General features: G+C 41.1%; 1 long non-coding RNA gene across 2 annotated transcripts in view; it reads left to right on the top strand.

Annotated features, from left to right (window-relative positions):
* Window positions 1-4,287: 4,287 nt before the first annotated feature.
* The window catches only part of LOC110467973 (uncharacterized), a 37,596-nt gene continuing 24,457 nt past the window's right edge, over window positions 4,288-17,426 (top strand). The window contains exons 1-3 of one of the 2 annotated variants that reach the window (XR_013339621.1): window positions 4,288-4,400; window positions 6,020-6,110; window positions 6,205-6,401. This is a non-coding gene — a long non-coding RNA (uncharacterized LOC110467973). Of the gene's footprint in view, window positions 4,401-6,019; window positions 6,111-6,204; window positions 6,402-17,426 lie in introns of those variants that run through there. The other variant, XR_002464956.2, reaches the window with a different exon arrangement.

Raw genomic sequence — 17,426 nt, 5'->3', positions numbered from 1 at the left:
ATTTTCTTGGCTCCTTATATTAGGATGAAAGAAAACCCACTTTTTAATTATGAATTTAAGTGTTTGAAAAATAATTTTCAGCCTGAAAGACAAGCCAGTTTTGTTGTTTTTTAAATTATTTGTGTCCAGGAATTTTTCTGGGAGAACATAGATGGAATTCATAGTAAAATAAATTTAATGTAATTCCATCATTTTTTTGGAAAGCTCACATGACAGAGTCATATCCCATTAATTCACAGTGATCACTAGAAGGCCAACTGAAAACTACAGAATAATACAAACTAGAGCCAAAAAATTTAAACGGTTCACTACACAAGACCTCATTTATTTTAGGTTAAAAAAAAAAGACATGTTGTCTTCCCCATGATAACTCTGTGCAACAACTCTAACTCAAATGACCATTCTGTAATGAAAAAAATTACCTTTTAGGGTTATGAATACTCACGGTATAATGTTATGCATTTATGTTTTTTCTGAAACACTTCTGGATGCAGATTCAGATTCTGCTACAAACATGTAAAATATTCTGCACTGCAAGGCAATGACTGAAACAAAATTTCTCTTCCAAAGTTGCTGAAAACTCCATAGCTCACAAAGACAAATTGTCTTATTATCATTATTAGTGTTTGTCAAGCTATACTATATATATTCTTTCTATATATATAGAATACTCTATTCTCTAACTCTTCCTGAAAGAAAACCTTGGTGAGTGACAGAACTGCAAATCCAATCAAACATCATGAAAACTGGCCGTAATAAACTTTGTTATAGCGAAACTCCACTTAAGGGTGCAGCAAAATGAAAATCACGGAGCACGTTTATGCTTTTTCACCAAGCAAACTGCATTTACACAGCCACTTGAAACTGCTGACAGCCAAGTTTTTTAGAGAGGGAAAGAGTCACACAGAATGTCTTAATAGGTAATATGAATAATAATCAGGATTTCTGAGAATACTCCCCAGCACTGCTCTCAATAGAGTTTAATCAAAGGGACCAACTGTAACTTTTGAACATTTAACCAAAATTCTTCTTGTAGTTAAAAGACAGATGTGGTGTGAAAGCTCAAATTCACAGTTAATAACTTCCCCCTCCTCAAACACATACAATTAAAAAAAAAAAAAAAAAAAAAGATATTTAAAAGCTATAAAGCTATAAAGCCCTGTTTAGGCCAACAAGTTGTTACATTTCTTGAGCAAGGACAATTTTCTAAGTACAATCATTTCCTTCAACAAGGTAACTCATGTAAACACCATCAGGGCCGTACTGTTTGTTCTGTGCTGCCAGATGGGGGATATAAACCATGCAGAAACAATTTCAGATTTCCACCCTGATTAGTTCATCTTGAATATTTTCACAGTGTGAATCTGGAAGTCAGAAGTTTACATAATGGTTATAAATTAGAGAGAAATCCTGCTGCCAAGAAAGTCACACTCAAGCAAACAAACTGTCTCCTTCCTAACATGTTTTAGGTGTTGCTTATCAAACACACTCTCAGCTGTAGGTGGAAAAAGACCTTGAATTCCTCGTCGGCTTTTGGACTGCTGTTTTCCCACCGCGGGCTGTTTAGCCACAGCGGTGGTTTACCCGCACCGTCCCCATCCCCATCCCGTGCCCGGTGCCTGGCCCGGCGAGCGGAGCTTGCGGCAGCCTGCAGCTCCCTCCGGGGGCCAGCGGAGAGCCCGCAGCCTCCGAAACCCCCGAGGAGCTCTGAGCCATCGGCCCGGGAGAAACTTCACTGAGCAAAACATACCCCCTGCAAGTCCCCGACTCCTTCACACCAAAGAGTTTTGCTACCAGGCAGCCGAAGGGGTGACTTGCCCTGCAGCCCCGAACTCCTCTCATCCATGCTGTGCCTTCCTGAGCTTCTTCAGAGCATAGCTTTGGCTGGGTTTTACTGTCATCCCAGAACACAAGCCTCAACCCCAGCATTACTTTAGAAAAACTCAACATAATGCCAGTTCTTATTAGGCTCGATGGTGGCTGGGGTTGAAACGAAAATAAAGATCACAGTGTGCCTATAGAGTAGATAACAAATACCCAAGACACGTTTATGCAAAGGCAACTCTCAAGGCACAGGCAGATGGAGTAGGCAAAAGGTAAAGTTTACACATTCTTTCCAATTGGCTTGGCTGAGTGCTAAAGCCACTAAAGTGTTTGCTTTTATTCAGAAATCAATCTAAAATTCGTCATGTGCGAGACATACAATTGAAATTTCTAGTTATTGTAAGTACAGGGGTCAGTTCTGCCCTCTGATACATGCACAAGTTCAGCTTCCCTTTAGGATCATCAGGGTTAATGTATATACGTGTTCGGACAGAGTTTGGTATTATCTCCGTGGAGCAGCGAATAACATTAGGTCAAACAAGCCAGTTTCATTTAATACTAAGCATGTTTAAGGATAAATGTCAGAGTTCAGTTCTGCTGACTAATGATGTAAATCAGGAACCACTGAAGCCAGACACCTATTCCGATCTTATACCAAATTTGTGTTAGGATTACTCACTGAGATAAATCAGTTCTTTACCAGGAATCCATCCTACTAACCCATGAGCAGTTCATAAACTTTGCTCAGACAAGGAAATCATGCCATGCAGGTGAGTAAATTTATTTGTGTGGTTTAACTACTTGCTAAAGTTACTTTTTTATTGCTGCTGTTGAAGTATTTTCAGCTGAACATTACTTCTCTTTTTAAACAAAGTTTTGCAGGAAATACCCATATCTTTTATTTTCTCTTTTCTTTTTTTTCTCTTTTTCCTCTTTTTTTCCCCCTCTTCATTCAACCTTTCCCACCCCCATATTTTTTTCTTTTTCTTTATTTTTTTTGTCTGTCCTTCCTTTCCCCTCCCTGAGACATACTATATGAATTTTTAAAAAAAAAGAACATGTCCAACATACTTTGCAAAGTTTTCTAACCAAAAGGTTTTGACGTTTTAATGAAAACATCACAGATTTTGAGTATTTGTTTCGTTTTCCTTGTTGTTGTGGTGTTTGTTTTGTTGTGGTGGTGGTGTTTCGTTGTTATTTTTGTTAGAGCTTTTTGGTTTGTTTTTTTTTTTGTTTGTTTTTTTTTTTTTTTTTTGTTTTTTTTTTTTTTTTTTTTGCTGCTGCTGTTATTTCGAGAAGGGCAAATTTCTATTTAATTAATTTACCTGGGAAATGAAAAGAATAGGAAAGAGTTTTCCAGGGGGCAGACAAGCAGTGGAGCCCTGGAGCGCTGCAGAATCCCACCGCACTCAGCTGTGCCGCGTTCGGTTGCGCTTTGCCGGGGGCAGTGCCTGTGCTAGTAACAGAATTATCCCCCGCGCTAAAGGACTTCGAACACTTAAAGCGCGCATTAGGAAGCACAAGCGATGCTTTCAGAAGCGTTTCTCACGACCAGCAGGCTGCTGATCGGATCCTTCGCCGCGGCGTTGGCTCCCGGCGGGCGGAGCGGGCCGGGGGCTGAGGGAGCCGCGGCCGGGCGCACCTGGCGGGCGAGGCTGCGCTGCTGCGGCCGCGGCCTCGTCCTGGCCCCGCGGCTGGAGCCGCGGCAGCTGCTGCTTGGAGCGGGGCTGCTGCCCGGAGCCTGCGAGCTGCCGGCGCTGCTGCCCTGGGCCGGGCCGCGGGCCCCCGGCCCCGCTCGCCGGCTCGCTCACGAGCTTCCCCCTCACAAGCTGTGTGATGGCGCCTCCTGCCTACCGGCGCAGGGAAGCTGCCTCTGTTGGCTCGGCCGACGAGCTTTTCCCTTACCCGCCGAGCTCCTTCCAGCGCCGCGTCCCCGCGGGACAGCAGCAGTAGCGGGGCGGCCGGGGGGCTCCGGCCCTGCCCCGCACCACGGACGGCCGCGGGCTCCGGCCCTGCCCCGCACCGGGGACGACCGGGGGGCTCCGGCCCTGCCCCAAGCCAGGGACGGCCGGAGGCTCCGGCCCTGCCCCAAGCCAGGGACGGCCGGGGGGCTCCGGCCCTGCCCCACACCGCACTACGGGCGGCGGGCTCCGGCCCTGCCCCGCACCGGGGACGGCCGGGGGGCTCCGGCCCTGCCCCGCACCGGGGACGGCCGGGGGGCTCCGGCCCTGCCCCGCACCGCACTACGGCCGGGGGGCTCCGGCCCTGCCCCACACCACGGACGGCCGGAGGCTCCGGCCCTGCCCCGCACCGCACTACGGGCGGCGGGCTCCGGCCCTGCCCCAAGCCAGGGACGGCCGGGGGGCTCCGGCCCTGCCCCGCACCACCGAGGCCGCGGGCTCCAGCCCTGCTCCGCACCGGGCGCGCCCCTGAGAGCCCCGCATGAGCTCGCTCAGGCCGTGGAGGAGGATGGACAGGACCCTCAGAACGCAAAAGAGCAGGGGAAGCACACCCTGTTCTCCCCACTGTACATTGCAGACACTTTGCAGAGATCCAGAGCTCAGTGGAGATGCCAGGTGAGCTGAACTCCGTTTGCAGGCCCGCTTTAAGGTGGGTAGACGCTCTTTGCAAGGGCTCTGCCTCCTCTTGGGTTATCACCTTCTGCTCCCTGCCTGCAGACCAAAGAAAACCCCTGGCACAGGTAACAGCTGCCACCTTGGTCACTGGCCTGTGGCTAGCATCTGGCAATTTTTGAGCTTCAGCACTGTTTGTTGTCTATGGAGCATGGACAAGTCCACAAATTGGCAGCAAGGCAGTTTTCCACAGATAGTGACCACAGAAGAAGAAAGGGAAAGTCAGGCAATGATGATGTCATTCATGCCATTCTGATTCTGTTGCACACAGGTTCAGTACAGTAAAAACAAAATTAGTTTTAAAGGAGTGGTTTTTCAGAGAATAATAAGACTTCTCTAGCATATATTTTGGTACTGTTATTTGTTAATATGTGTAAGGGGATCTTCCTTCATGTCTAACTACAATTGCTTCATTTTTTTCACTACATGTCAATGTGGCTCAACCAAAACTCAGGCCAAATAAGACAGAAAATATTAAGCATGTAGATTCTGGTCTGCCATACTTAACTGTGTAAATTTCTGATTTTCCCATTGTAAAATGTTTTTTCTTGTCAATTAAATGTCTAATATTCACAGTAAGCATGATATGAAGTGTAAATATTGCAAATATAATTAAGGCTTCTATATGTGGTTTTAAACATGAGATATAAGTTGCTTGTGCTGATTTCCTCACATAATTTCTCATGGCAATACCTTCAAGTGGATGTTGAAATAACTTTAACACTGAAACAGACATTTTAATATTCACATCTAAATGTACTGAGCTGTCTGCCCATCATATACATACATGTATATATACATATAGTGAACCACCTGTGCATTTCAGCTGTGAAGAAGATGATAGCACTTCAGTCTTTCAAAACACCCCTGAGCTATGTCAAAGAACAGTCCTGGTTCCACTCAGCTATGTTTTTCAGTCCTCTGGATGATGTCTAGCTGCTTTATGAATGCTGATGGAATTGAAATGCATAGATATACCATAACTGCAAGCGTTTGGATCAGCATATAAAACAAATGTTCTCAGAATCTCCAAGACTCGCAGTCCACAAAGCTCTGCCTTTCTTTTATAAACACGATGAACTCAAGGAAGAATGTGTAAACTTTCCCTTTACACACCTTTGCCCTTATTTTCTCTTTAGTGAAGGAAGAAACTCAGCTTAAAGCAGTTATATCTGTGGTGACTATACATCTGCAGCCTTTCAAGAGACAGTTGTTCTCTCTCAAGCTCTTCCTTCAGAGCTATAAAAAACCACAGACCATGTACTAAATGTAATTTAACTGGAGGCTTTCCCTTCAAGGTGGAAGAAGATACCTGATTCTCAACAACGATACCTCCATAGCCCATCTTTCAGGTTAGGAACATGAAACTCTGGCCAAAGTGTTGTTTCTGAGTCACTTCAATGCATGCCATGCATTTGTCACATCCTGTTTCTGGATTTCACAGACAGAGGATGTCTGTCAGGATAATTCAGGTGTGAAGTCAGCTTGTGCACTGGCATTTGCATTTCAGACAATACTTACCTCTTCTTTTAACTATTTTTTTGTTCTTTCTTTTCATTCAGAGAAGTCCTGTGGGCGTGTGGCCTACAGCCAGACTGCTGCTGTTCAGGACCTGTAATGTATTCACTGCTCTCATGACCAAAAATTGAAAAGGTAAATGTTTTTCTGAGTTTCAATTAAAGTTTCTAATATGTACAACAGGGACACCAAATATTACTTACTTTTGCTTTTCTTATTTTTTTTTCAGTGATGCAATTAGTTTCATTTTCATTTAGGAAAATAAAGAAGTGGAAGTGAAAAGGAAAAAAAGTACTGTGTTTGATAATTTCTCCATTTAAATCTTGAAAAGGCTTTGACATCAGCTAGAGAATGGAGGGGTGGTTAGAACCTCTTTCCAGGACTACTGCTTGCTGGAATCAATTTTCTGGAAGACTGGTTTCATACTGCCACACCACATCAGATTACATTCTGATTATTATATCTTTTTGACATTAAGAAAGAAAAGTATTCTGCACATTTTTTTTGTATAATTTGCAAAAATATAACAGAATTTAAGAGGCTTATTGCTGAAAACCATAAAACCACAAGAGGCAGGAATATGTTCATAAGTGTATTTCAATGTGACAGCCAAAGCTTCACCAGCTTTCTCAAAGCTATTCATGTGCTTATTGGTCAGGCTAGAACTAATTGGGCTCTTTAAAAATCAAAGGTAACCACTGAAGAGAAAACCTCTTTTTTGGCTTTTAGCTTTATCTCCAGGCTAGAAAATACCATTAAATTTCTTGGTCATTAGTACTGGCTTATGATGCCTTGCCTTTATAATTCTATATTTTTCTACTAAAAAAAAAATTAATCTTGAAAGGTTTTGACCTCAATGCAAAACAAACAAAAAAGTCTTAAGCTGAAACTGAAGGATATTTTTGCCCCCCATGCACAGAAAAAAAAAAAGTAAAGGATTTGTTTTTCAAACTGAGTATGCAATATTACAAGACATAAGGAAATCTTTTCTGAAAGGCAGAAACATATGTAACTACAATTACAATGCTTATGGTACATTATGATTCTGACGTTTAATTGGAAAACTCACTATACAAGACACTTAAAACAGAATCAAAGCAGGCTTTTTTAATCAGCAACATCTATTTCAATCTTCTTCGTCAAAGATAATGTGGGCAACTCCCTGGCTGACAGCAGTGGGACCAGGTTTGTAGCTGGTAAGCCATGAGATTTGTCATAGCACTCCAGAGAAGTGGGCTGTGCTCTGATCAGACATTATATGTTGGCTCTGAGGAGGCAGGGATGCTGTCTTGAGAGACATCAGGTCTGTGGTTGCAGCTGGAAGGGAGCTGGCAAGTTTAGCTCATTTAACAGCTCCATCTCTGTGACTGCTTATGGGGGTGATTCAAGAACATCAAGATCTGCTCAAATTCCTCACCAACACCCTCCAACCACCAAAAGTGGAAGATGGGAGAGGGACCACACATAGCCACCACTCCTGCCTGTTAACAATTAGAATATGCTTGCAAAAAATTAACAATAAAATCTTAGCTGTGTCATATTTGTTCCCTCACATATGAATTATGAGGTGAGCCCTTACTTTTGTACACATTTGTGATACCACACTTCCCACACTGTAATGTAGTCTCCTTTTTGTACTTACTCAATGTAGGCTGGCTGGCAGCAAATGCTACACTTTGGGTTTTCATGGATATGTTATATGCACATAAATTAGGCATGGTGGGAGGAAGAGAGCCCGTGGATCAGGCACATTAATAAATAAGAAGTAGAAGCAAGTAATAGCTATCATATCATTCTTGTCTTCTCACAACATGCTAAAAATGGCATTGTGTGAACCACCTGCACCCTGTATGTGCTTGCATATGTGAAGGCTCCAAATGAAAATTAAACAATAACTATGGGCCACTATTGTAATCACAAGTGAACCCAGTGGGAAGAAATGGTGATGTCTGATTCCAGTTCAGAAGGCTGAATGATTTCTTTATCATAACTATATTATAATACATTAATATACTATTTAAAGGAGATACTAAAACTACATACCTACTTTTTCTAACTACCAGGTCACAACTCGTGACTTTCTCGCCAGATTGTAGACACAGGTGGATTGGATTGGCCATCAGGCTCAAACAATCCTCACTAGAATCCAATCAAGCAATCACCCCAGGTAAACAATTCTCTAAACACATTCCACATCGGAAAAACAAGGAGCAGAAATAGAAATTGTTTTCTCTTTCTTTCCTCTGTGATCCTCTATGAAAGATCCTAAAGAAGGATGTGCCTACCACAGGCCACCTCTGGGACTTTAGCAATAGCTCCTTAGGTTTCCCTGTGTCTGTCCTCAAAGTAAAGAACTGGCTGCATTTCATCCCCATGATACATCGGGCAAAAAATATTTCACAGAGTAGGAAATAGCAGCAAGAGCGAAGTTTTGTAAGCAGAGACTAAAGCAGAGGTTTCCATGTTGTCTGTGCCCCACTTGTCACAATTTGGTGTGGTGTGAGGTACCAGCATCCATCAAGCTTCAGGCAGCCAGCCACCTGTGGCCTGAAGGTTTACAAGGCTGGTCACTCTGCACTCCCTTTGTGCCCAGTGGGTGGGAGTAAGTAATTCTAGGGTACCAGGTGACTCAGCTGACAAGCAGATGTGATTGTTCCCTTCAGAACTGCACCTATTTAATCTCCATTGAGTCCAGAATGACTCCCGCAGGTTTAGGTACCTACTCAGTAAACAGAAAATTAGGAAAGAGTCCTTCCACCCCAACTAGGAAATGCAAACTAGCAAGTGAGCTTGGGTTTTTTTCTTTAAAGGCCATGGAATCATGGAATGCTTTTGGTTGGAAGAGACTAGAAAATATGCCCTCCTTGATTTGTTGCTTGTTAACAGAGAAGGTCTCATTAGTGAAGTGGTGATTCGTGGCCATTTTGGCCACAGCAACTATGAAGTGATTGTGTTCAATATCTGTTGACAGGAGGAGGAGTGCCAGCAAAACTTCTACCCTGGACACAAGGAGACAGGCTTCAGACTGTGCAGGGAATTAGTGGGTAAGGTCTCCTGGGGTCCATCAGTGCTGATAGATGGTAAGAACCACCTCCTAAGGGCACAGGAGAAGGCAATTCCTAAATGTTGGAAGGGAAGGAAATGAGGCAGAAGACTGGCTTTGCTGAGGAGGGATCTTTTGCAGCTAAGGCAAAAAAGGAAGGAACATGGTTGTGGGAATTTTAAATTCCCAGTGGAAACTGAACTTGTGTGGGATCTGCTGCTCCAGCTGTACCCCTAAGTCTATGGGGCTTGATAGGATTCCCCCTGCCACAGTGGCATTGGAACTAGCAGATGTTTGAAATCAACCTCTTACTTATTAGTTTTAATTTTTTTCCAGAACCACTACCATGAAAAATTCAGATAGAATACACTGTGGTGTTCTGACATACTTGCAGAAAGAACAAGGGTTATGATTTTAATGTGGAAGAGCCATTTTGAGGATTTTCTGTCCTGTTGGAAAGTTTTGTGAAGTGGAAGAAAAGAACTGGAATGAAAATACTGAGAAAAAGTAAACTAATACACACTGCACACATAACCATAAGAAGAAAACCTTTAGATGCTCAAAAATGTAAGTTAGTTCACCAGCTATCTTTTACTGGTATTTTTTCTTGACTTCCAGAGTAACACAGGAATTTGCCTCCGCTGACACTAGTGCTGCTTCTGAGGGCAATTTCTGCCCCAGTGGCAGTGACTGCGGTGCAGCCAGCACCAGGTGGCACTGCCAGAGCTGCTCTAGAGCAGGGACAGGGGCTTCACCAGAAACTTTTGCAAGCAGCAGAAAAATCCAGACCTAATATATTAATTCAAATTAGCATATAGGATATGGGTTTCTTGATTTTTTTTTTTTTGAGGTTTCACTTCTCTTTGTCCCTAGGATTTCCACAGTGGTGTTTGAATTAAAATGATCAAGTGGCAGAGATTTTTTGTGAAAAGTTCCTGTCAAAACTGATTTGTACGATAAAACTTAACATTAAAAATAAACTCTGGTGTGCCTTGCTAATTTATTATATATAAGAAAGGGTGCATTTATTCCTGGAATCATAGGAACCATATTATCACAGTGTTCTCTTGTCAATAAATTTTGTGGATTTAGAAGCAGCCATTTCCAAACACTATACACAGGAGTACAAATTGCTTCTGTTTCAGTGGATAAAGGCTGGAGAACAGTCAGATACAAGGTTTAACACTCTTTAGAGAGACGTCTCAGTTTTTAGAAGTATGTGAGTACATCTGTGACAATGTCATTTTCTCCTTTTGCTCATGATTTGGTATGTTTAAAAAAAAAAACACCAGCACATATGATTATAACAGGAAGGAAGGAAGGAAGGAAGGAAGGAAGGGAGGGAGGAAGGGAAGAAGGAAGGGAGGGAGGGAGGGGAGGAGGGAGGACATAAATAATTTCTTAGCTGTCACCTTCTTTCAAACTAAACTTCTGCTGCTTATTTTCTAAATTTTAAAGTGAGTCCCTTTCCACAATTTCAAGTATAAACCTGAAAAGAAATGAACTATTTCTCTGAAGGAGAAAATGTTATTGTGGCTTTTTTGATCACTGCAGTATTTTGTTGTTCATTTATGCCAAGTTGGCCACATAACTCTCAGGTACAACATCTGCATGACTTCTGCTCCAGTTCTTATGTCACCTGCCGAAGGAAAATGCTCAGACTGTCTGAGGATTGAGCAACCACTTCTTTGAAGCAGTTACCAGCACAGCTTCTGACTCCAGCCCTCTGCCAGCACACTTTCAACCAGCCTGCAGACATCAGTAGCTGGCTTTCCCCCACTCTGAGGCTTCAAATTAAATTGCTGTTGAGACTCCATGACATAAATTAAGAACAGAAAAACCAGTTTTAAGCTTACATCTCTGAAGAAATCACTAAATGAATTCTATTTTGGCAGCTTGCTGCTCACAACTCAGAAAATACGACAGCAAAGCAAATCACATGTCCAGTGTGTGTTTTATAACCCTGCACAGACTAAGCCATCTTGTAGGCACATGCTTGACTATTTTTAGTGGCTGTGCTCCTGAAAATATGGCAAAGTCCTTTAGTGTTGGCAAGTCACTAGGGGCTACTTGAAAAGTAGCAAGAGATGTCAGTTGCTGGAATTTTGACTGCAAATAATAATACCTGGATTTAAGATTTGCTGCACAGATTTGCCAAAGAGCAAATGAAGTCAGCTCTGGCAATGTGACGATCTGCTGATTGCTGCCTCCAGCCATGAAAGCACAGGATCTGACTGTGTTTTATTTTCATCACCATTGCTACAGCATCATTTTAAAGGTACACAATGGTTCGTGGGAATGCCAGTTTTCCAGGGTATCCATCTGGGAATCAAACAACTCTCCTTCAGTTCTGAGCAGGCACTGTGGTGTGTCCAGAGGACTTATAACTGACATGGCCCATTAGTCATAGAAACATCCCACTAAAATTAGCGGCAGCTTTTCATCTTTATGGGCCTCATGCCTCGGTCCATATGTAGAACATACAGAATGGATTTTTCTTTTCTTGGCATGTAACCCCGTCTTTCCGGTACTTTGGTTCCAGACCTTCATGAGCAATGCAGGTGGCTTTTGTTGTTCCACAGCTCATATTCCTGACAGTTACTGCATCTACACAATACTTCTGCATTCAGCCAGGCTGAAACATTCTCACAAACAGTTACTTAAGATTACCAGCATTAGCATGTAAATATAATAGTAATTAATAACACTTTGGCTTCTTGAAGATTTCTTGTGCTGCTCTGTTGGCCCTATTTCAACACCACCTAAAAAGCCAGCAGCAAGGTCTCTGCCCACCCCAATCTTGTTTTTAAGGCTTCTTTAGTTTGTTTTTAAGATGTGTAGCCAAAGCATGGGGATAAACTACTGTGATTTTCTCTTTGGAAGGCCAGGGTTTTCATGGTCACTTCTCATTTGGTACTGTATGTATTTATTCATCTGTTGGGTCCCAGATGGAGACAATTCAGACCTGGTTTTCAGAGGTGTTGGGCAATTAATAGCTTCCATGTGAGCCAAGGGGAGCTGTGACCATGAGGTACTGTGCTAAATATGGCTTCTAGTTTTTTGAAGAGCACATGCACAAGACACCATTTAAAAAGTGTTTAACTCGTATCTTCATTCTGAATCTAAACTTACAGCAAATAGAGACTTGAATTAACTCTGTGTTATTTATGGCATTTATGAAATGAGTAAAGGATCCAATCAAATATTTAACATCAGTAATATATTCCAGAAAGAAAATTCAAGACTTCTCAACCTTACCCTTCTACTTGAGTTTCTTTCTTGCTACCTCAACATATAGGTCAAACACCGAATAAGAATCTCCTTTTCTTAAGAAATAGTTACTCCAAAGTAGAGGTGAGGTTGTCAGTGGTGCTGTCATGGCACCATTGTTTTACCTGGCACACTGGATTTTATTTTCCAGTGCTGTAAATACGCAAATTTTCCAAAGCATTGCACATGTTTAGAAAGGCAAGAGTATACCAAGTTGCCAAGTCCCCAAGTTTATATATCCCATTTTGTAAAAATAAAATAGAATATGCAAACTGTCTGGATAAAACTCCAGGAATACTTGAAGTTTACTCATAATAAGGGCAGCACTTTTATGCCATACTGTGCAATGTATTGCAGTGTAGGCAATGGCTGTTCCAATCCAGAAATAGAAAAGGTGATTCATTTTGGTTTGGAATGAAACAGCAGCATGTCATGGTGCTGCTAATAAAAGCCTTTTGGGTTTTTCTCCCTGCAGGCCTCATTGCAATAATAGCAGTGCTTCTGTTAGCTCATTATCAACATTGCTGGCAGTGGAGGAGGCAGAATTGGTTGCACATTTAGATTATTGCTGTCATTGCAACACTTTATACTAAGACTCCTTAAACAAAGGATTTACAAGCCATCGTAGAGACAGTCCATCAATAGAAGCTGTTATAGAATCCCTTACTGCAAGGACTGATTAGCATTTTATTGACACCCTGTGAGAAAATTGCTAACTACTCATTAACTTTCTATGCAGACAAATACATTTGAGGAACATGAGGGACCATTTGGAGCATTGAATCTTGTTTCCCACTGATTACAGGTCACAACATCTTGCTAGAGAAGTTCTACACTGAGACAGCAGTTTCTGGATAAGCTACTTCATCTTTCATAGAAAACCATCTCTTTTAAACCTGAAGTTCTCAAGAATCCTTAATAACTCAATATTTAAGCTTGAAAAAGGCAGTTACTCATGTGGTTCCAGATTTCAGATATTGAATAGTCTGCTACAGCAAAGATTCTTCCACTACTACAATCTTCCCACTTGTCTCTCACTTGCCTTCTTTCACTTCATTTACATTCTTTGTTATATATAAAAGTAGAAATTGTTACTTAAGAATTAGGCTTTGGTAAAATCTGTCCTCTCTCAAAGCTAGGGATCAGTCATACTGATGTTATTGTGATCAAATGCTAACCCATACTTTCAAAAATTACATAGGCAACATCTAATGGATAGAGAAAAAGTTTAAAGGCTCTGAGGTTAGCCACAGAGAACAGAGTGAATAAGTAATGCATAGGTGCAGCTCCTTGCCACTTTCATACCATGGTAAGTTTTCTCCCCAGAGCTGTACCTGCAGAGTTGTATCCCTCGGGAGAGCCCTCTGGAAAAGGTCTCCCTCAGAGGAAGATGATGGTCAAGCTGCTTGCTATGAGTAATTTGAAATAGTGAATTAAAACCAAAACTAAGATAAAATAACAAGATAACATCACCCATGCTACACCACAAATGGAATCACTGGATTTTGGTGTTGTAGCAGGCAAGACCTCTACCCACACCACTGTTCTTCCTGTATCCATAAGGTTTGTATCATAGCCTCCCTTTCTTGCAGACCACTCTTCCTTCCACACCCCCTCATAAGCTTCCCTTTAGCAACTCTCTTGTGCTGAGCTTTTCTGAGCACACAGAGTGACTTGGCATAGAAACCCCAGGGTCCACTTCAGATTCCCTCATAAAGTAACTTGGATCATCTCTTGTTTTTCTTGAATAAATGCAACACATTCTGCCTGTTATTTGGCCAAGGTATTTTGCAAGAGTAAAGCTGGGAACTGCAGAGTGCTGGCCAGCCAGGCCACGAGCTGCGCTTAGTGCAGCAGTATTCCTCCACCAGCTGCTTCTGCTTCCCTGTAATTTGTTCAGGATTTGCACCAGGACCTCTGAGTTCACCTTCTGCAAAATAGTTATTAAGTTTTTTTTCTCTTTCTCTAAGAGAAATGTTCCTCCTCTCCCTTTTTGTTTAGAAGAGAATAATTTGCCACTGGATTGGAAACAAATTAGTACCATGTTGGCAGGGCAGCTCTGCCTGTTCCCCAGACACATTTATTGTATTTGCCAATTATTTTCAGCATGAAAATGGCAGAAAGGTAGACGTGACATCAAATATATGTAAGGAGCTCACTTAACAGAGGTAGCCCTAAAAAAGAAAGGAGACTTCATCCTCTGCAGTTATAAATGTGTTCCATTTGTTGTGGCTGCAATACGCTCCAGACATCCAAAGGCTGGTGACTTTGGAGAATTCACATTTCAAATCAATACAAGTTGCTATTTCAGTCATTAGATTTAATTTTTGCTATGTTCCTAGGAAATCTAAAGGTTCTAAAAGTCTTTCCTGATGAAGACAATTTTTGATATAAAACTAAAATATTACATAAATTGATAATAAAATTGGAGGTAGAAATAAGAATTTTTTTCACCCCATTTTAGAAAAAAAAATAAGAATGTTCAGATTTTTCACTTTGACACAATTTGGGAATAAGCCTAGTTGAATCTAATGTAAAATTGAAATGCAGAAAAAAAATTTGCAAGATCAATGAGGTATTTTAAATCAAGTAATATGTTTAATTTGATCAGAATTGAAATAACTTTTCTTTCATTTTTGTTCTGGCAAAACTAACAAAAAAGTCATTTTTGGTTGACCTGAAATGATTTTTTCCTAAGTTTAGACAGAGAGTGGAAAGATTAGTTATTTAGACAGCACTACTCCTAAATTCAAAGGTTATGCCATTTCCAGCAGCCTATCCTTCCTGCCTTAAATGAGCTTTTCATCCTTATATATATGTTTATAACAACTGATGAGAGAAATATTGAGTAATCACATAGATCACAGTCAAAGTTTCAAAATTCTTTTAACTATTTGATCTTCCTTTCTTGGAAGGGGATCTTATGTGTGTGCAACTTATTCATCATTCCAGTTTATAATTAGATCTTTCTGTTGTTTATTGTGGCCATTTGTTGTTGTTTTAAAAGTAAAAGATTTCCATAGTAATGTGCTCCATCTCCTGCATTGTGGGAGATAATTTACAGTGATGTATCTGGCCCTAAATAAGTGCAGGTTCCCTTACAGTAGGAAGAACTGTTGGAAGAAATACACTGAGTTGTCCCCAAAATAAATAAACCTTACGTTTCCATTTTGGTTCTGCCAAGTGCCATGTGATCCTGAGTACATAGGAGCAGGATGTTTGCTGACCATCCTAAAAAGATACCTAATATTTCAGTCATGCTGAATGAATCACATTTGCTCTGGTGGCCTACAGAGAAGCAAATAATATTTTTCTGATTCATCTGCTAGAAAGATATTGCTTGGAGAAGCTATTTATGAACTCAAACATGCCTAGAAATCTGTTTGTTCTTTAATTCCTTCCCCATTTTCCTACTCATAACACCTTTTCTGACTTAACCATGTGCAGCATAAGCCTCATGTCATGTGTTATAGGGTAGAAAATTTAAAATTCTAAACACACTAGTGCTCTTTGGATAACACCTACAATCATAATGAAGTGTTTCTTGGCACGCCACATGCTGTACCTTAAATCACTTTTATATTGAGCTCTGGAAGTCTTTTTCCCAGTTTCACCTCTACGCTGGTTCCTGAGGAAAGGGAGCTGGGATGCTGCAGGCAGCCCCTGTCCAGGCAGTGGCTCTGGTGGAGATGTTTGCCACCCTCAGCATCAGCAGAATTTGGTGTTGGGCTGGACTGTTCCTAAAGCCACTGCCCCATGTGGGGACAGGAGCATCAGCTCCGTTAGCAAGACTGCAGAGAGAGCAACCTCTGGCCAGAACCAAGGAAGGAGGGGTGAGGTGCACTTGGTGGCAGAAATGTCTTTTTCCAGCACAGCAGGCTCCAAGAAGAAGGATTTGTCTAGAGATTAGCCCTAAAACCACAGTTCAGCACCACTGTTAAGCACATGTCCAGCTGAGAGTAAGCAAGACACATAAATGTCAGTGGGTTTTCTCATGCTGTTAAAATGGGTATGCACTCCAGGGGCTATTTGGGAAGATTTGCAATTTTTTTAAGGACAGAGAATGTATAGACAGACTTGATAGAATAAAAGACAAGAAAACTGAAAAAGAAAAAAGTCATAACACAGAGAAGAAAATCATATAAATTTTGATAGTTAACCAAAAATTTAACAATTCTGACAGAAACCTATGGAAGATCATGTAGATTAGATACAACATGAGTTTGAAATTAATTGAAAATACTGCATGTGTCCAAAATATGTTAAAAACACCTCTGTTGGGAAGATAATAATCTTTTTTCTTGATTATGTTGGAATTAAATGTGACAGATGTGTATTTTAATTGGCCACGAATATCTTCGTGTTCAGACCTTACATTTGCTGACTGATGAACATTTTCTAAACAGTCTGATCATCTTGATGGCCATGACCACCTACAGGCCATAGTTCCTATTTAAACTAGATTTCATGTAATCTTGTCTTTATTTGAAAATTACTAAATGACAAGTTACTGGTTCTAAGAGAAAGACCTAAACTTGCATTGCAAGTCTGAGAGGAGTAGACATTATTTGATCTCATAGGTGTTACGAACACTGCTTTCTGTAGATTTATGATTGTTCATTTATCAATTATATCTGCCAGCTTATTACTATCAAACTATTAACACCTCTGGTAATTTCATAGTGTGAGAACCAACCTTCTGCAACTCTGAAGATTCTTTAAAGTTTTTCTACTCCAAAAATTTCAGCAGTTCTGGAAAAGATTGTTTCATTAATGCAACTCCAGGAATTACCAGTATCAGCTTCATGTAACTGATTTTAAACAATTAGATGTTAGTAATAGGATTGCACTACCAAGCAGCAGCAAACCATCAAGTGCTAGAGTTTAATCAGGCTCATAGTCCCCTATGCTGGGGACACAAAGAAGTCTGCAAGATTTTTTAAGGATCTAGGTGAAGAGAAGGAATATCCAGATAAAAAAGGTGTATAGAAGTGTATATTAAAAAATAACACTTACGTAATTGCCATTAAATATTAATTATTAAATATTGTCGTTACATAAAAGGAAAAATAAGATATGGCTAAGAAGGCAAGTTATATTAAAATTATTAAAATAATTTTTAAGTCTGTGAGTTAAGC

Source organism: Lonchura striata, chromosome 3 (genome assembly GCF_046129695.1).
Source record: "Lonchura striata isolate bLonStr1 chromosome 3, bLonStr1.mat, whole genome shotgun sequence".
Classification (NCBI taxonomy): Eukaryota; Metazoa; Chordata; class Aves; order Passeriformes; family Estrildidae; genus Lonchura; species Lonchura striata.
Note: the sequence above shows the minus strand (reverse complement) of the source record. Positions and strands in the feature narration are given on the sequence as shown.